The sequence below is a fragment of the Calypte anna genome, chromosome 2, assembly GCF_003957555.1.
Source record: "Calypte anna isolate BGI_N300 chromosome 2, bCalAnn1_v1.p, whole genome shotgun sequence".
Lineage (NCBI taxonomy): Eukaryota > Metazoa > Chordata > Aves > Apodiformes > Trochilidae > Calypte > Calypte anna.
The window spans coordinates 67606894-67611081 of NC_044245.1; positions in this window are offsets into that span (position 1 = coordinate 67606894).

The following is a 4188-nucleotide window of genomic DNA, read 5'->3' on the forward strand; positions in this document are numbered from 1 at the left end:
TTAAATATGGAAAATAGTAACCCTACATATCACACAAGAAGGACTAAAATGTTTCAGTAAAAGTATTTCTTTAAAGAAACACTGTTAATATATGTTTCTCATTTTCTGCTGAAGAGCAGCTGCTGTGCAGTACCTCTACCCAAGAAAAATTTGTCAAATGCAAATGCCTGCCCTCTATGTCCTTTTAAAAGTGAACGACAGATACAATTTGTAGAGCAGCAATAAAAGCTACTGATAACAAAAGCTACTTTCATCTGGAAGACGTCTGTGTCCTTTGGGACTATCCATCCTTCCTGCACATCCCTTTTATATTCCACGTTGCAGATAACCCTGTGAGTGCTGCCATCCTCCTAGTCTCATCCAAATGTGGTTTATTTTGTGTGTGTGTGCACTTTCTGACAAAATTTTCTGGAGCCACACACAGAAACAAATTATTACTTACCCAACTTCCATGAACAGCAGTTGTGCTCAAATTCAGTGGCTGGCCAACATTACACTGCTGTTAATGGGAGTGCTTAGGAGCATATCCAGAGGGTGAGAGGAGGTATACACAAGCATGTCTTGATGCCTGACCTGAGAATGAGATTAAATTGCCATGAGCTTCAGACTGTCCCACAGGCAACAGGTGACAGCACAAGAAGTGCTCAGTGACAGGATTTAAAGCTGTGACACAGTTTTACTTTTCATTCCAAAAAGGGGATGGTTAACTTCTGTACTTACTGGATTAAGATTCCTTTTTCTGGAGTGGGACTGTACCCATGGGGGAATAACAAACTGACTCTGCATGGACTACATTAGGCATAGGAGTACTTCTGCCTTTCATACTCCTATAATTCAGGATCTGGTATCAGAATGCCAGCTTCAGCCCTATAATTATAAGTAGTATTTTCAGCATAGGCTCATTCCTCATGAGCAGGAAACAACAGGAACACAGGGTTTTCTGTGATTCAAATATTTTAATTAAGTTGAAGCATGGCACCAGTCAGACTGAAAGAGGAAAATAGAACCAAACATCTAATGCTTGAACCTACAGGATGGTGGACAAAACCCTTAGCCCAGGAGAATCTGAGGACCCCCAGCCAAGACCTTGCAGAATCAAGTTGAAGCCAGAGGTCTGACAAGGTGCTGTCTGTGGGCAGGCCAACAGCAAATATCATTCCTTTGCAAAGGCAGAAGAAATTAGTCAGAACGAGCAGAAGTCAAGTGATTTCCTCACTTTATTAGAAGCAAAACAAGACTGATTTTTTTCCTTCTTTTTAAAGGGGGGTGTGTGTGTTACTCTTGCAGTTCTCTTCCTAGAAGTTTCGCTTCCTTAGGATATGTGGTTTTTTCAGGTTACCACAGCAACTGTCGGAAGAGAAGGCATTTTATTTTCTTGTTTTGTTTTTATGTGGAAGAACTGGGAAGACCACCATGTACTGGAACAAGAGGAGGAATTACAAAAGCCTGCCCCAGACAAAAGAAGCTGTGTGGGGATCTTTCTACAGTACAAAGGTTCACAACAATTCCTCTCCTGTGAAGCCACACTGAATGCTCTAAACAGCTAATATGGGGTACTCATGAGATGTGTAGCCCAACAGTGATATGAAAACCCTTTTTGTGGTGATCCAACATAAAGTGAGTGGGTCTCTACCACATGCTTTGCTCTGGGCAGGAGTACACAGCTCTCCTTGGAAAGTGTGTGCCTTCAGGTTGTTGGCTCTGGCTGGTTTTGTATCTCAGCTACATGCCCACTGCTATTCTTAATGAAGTTGGTTTGGTAGAAATTGATGCAGGATCCACTCTGACAGATCTGATCACTCGTCCTGTTTTGGGTAATGCAGATTTCTCAAAAGAAATGTCTGCAGGTGCTGTAGAGTGAGGTTACAGTACAGGCACATGCCTTTCTTTTTGGAGAAATGTGGCTCAGCTGTTCACATTCTTTACAGGTGACTGTGCTTCAGAGTGAATGAAACCCAGTTTTGCTGTGCAGAAATTAAATAGAGAAAATACATTGGTTTTGCTGCAGAAAAAATTAAATAAATACCATTTGCTTCAACAGCAAAGAAAGCCAAAAAGATGCTGGGTTGCATCAACAAAGGCATAACCAGCAGAGACAAAGAAGCCATCACCCCACCCTACTTGGAGCTTCTCAGACTGCACCTGGAATACTGCATCCAGTTTTGGTCCCCACAGTACAAAAAGGATGCAGGGAGTCTGGAGAGGGTCCAGAGAAGAGCCACAAGGATGATCAGAGAAGTGGAGCACCTTTCATATGAGGAGAGGCTGAGACAACAGGGTCTGTTCAGCCTTGAGAAGAGAATAGGGGAGACTATATTACAACGTTCCAGTAGTTCAAGGGCAGCTACAAAGACAATGGAGAGTCCCTGTTTACAAGCATTTACATGTACAAAACAAAGGGCAGTGGGTACAAGTTGCTCCTGGGGAGATTCCATTAAATGCAAAAGGAAAATTTTTCACTGTGAGGACAGTCATACATTGGAATGGTCTCCCAGGGGTGGATTCCCCCATTTTGGAAAGTCTCAGCTCAACAGGGTGCTGAGACATATCATATAAACTATGATATTAGAAGGGTTGGACCAAATGATCCTTGAGGTTCCTTCCAACAAACAGTCTATAATGGTATGTATTTGAATAGGGAGTCTGAGACATCATTGCATTTGTTGGTTTGGAGCTGGTTTCCCATAGAGGCATGTGGCACCTGAATGATTTAGGGGGTTACTAGCAACATGTTATCTATTGAAAAGGGTGTGATTTAGTTATTTAATTATGCACTTTACAGAAAACTATTAAGTATCTTTCAGTTCTGTGTCCTGATACCTCCCACCCCTCAGCACCCACCAAGCTTATTTGTCTCAAGCTGATCCACCAGCAGTATTCTCCAAGCACTGTTTTTTTGCTTATACCCATAATAGTGGTCATGTCTCTGGGCTCAGCTGACTTTTCTGAACAGCTAAACAGCTCCCAAATAGTTATTGTGTGAATTCCTGGCATCCTGATCCACAGATGTCACACTGGCAAAAAAAAAGGGCTTAACTTTAATAATACGTAGTGTGAGTGAAACTATCTCGAACCTCCCCAAATTATAAAAACAGGAAGGGTCTTTTCAGCTATGGGCCACAGCATAACCCCAGAAAGTCACCCACCACGTCCCCCCACCCCACCAAGCCCTTCTGCAGCAGAAAGTGCAGTGCCAGAGGCCACTATGCCTTCAAGCAGAGGCCCATCCCAGATGATGCATCACAAGTCACTATGCTGTCATTTGCTTCACCTTCAGTATGCATATCTTAACCCTGCAGCTTGTAGGCATTTTTCAGGCATCTGTGCACCTCCCACACACTTCCTTGCTCTTCAGTGTGTCTCTGGTTTTGCCAGATGCCTGCTGCTGCCTGCTGCAGCCCTCACCAGCCCTCACCAGCTCTCCCAGCACCCTGCTCTCTGTGTGTTAAAACAGTGTTTGGGGTCCCCATGGGATGGAGAGGCTGTATTTGCAAGCAGAGGCCTTCCCATCTCCCTCTCTTATGGGATGCTGCTGGAGGCTCCCTCAGGGAGGGTGTCCCACCAGACTATTTATTAAGAAAGGAATGAAGGAGTCCCAGGCATCAGCTCCCTTTCTCCTGCTTTTCCCCGCTGTAACCGACTCCCTTTCTCCTGCTTTTCCCCGCTGTAACCGAGGTCCTTCTCCTCAGGAATGCCCGCACTAGGCTTCCCAGGGCACCGAGGGACGCTTTTCCACCCTCTGTGGTGTTGGGGGGGGTGTGTGTGAGTGTGACAGTCGTGCATGCTGCAATTTCCCCCCTTCCTTCCTCTCCTGGCCGGGATGGGAGTTTTAAAAAAAAAAAGTTCTGGGGTCACAGGGAGGGTTAAAAAATTTCCTCGTCATGTCTGTGGCGTCTGCCAAAGCGTCCCGAGGAGGAAGAGGAGGATCCCACCGTGGGTGTTTGGCGGAGAGGGTAGGCGCTGGCCGCGGGCCCGGGGGGCGTCACAGCGGCCGCAGTCCCGTGGACGGGAGGGGCTCAGCTGCGACGCCGGGCAAGAAGGGGACGAACCGCCCCGCTCCCCGCCCCAGGAGGGGGCGACGGCCGCCCCGCCCGGTGCAGAGGGCTCGGCGGAGCAGGGGCTGGGGTGCCCGGGCTGGCTTCTCGGTGCTGGCCGCCGTCTATGAGGCGCCGGCGGGGCCTCCCTTCC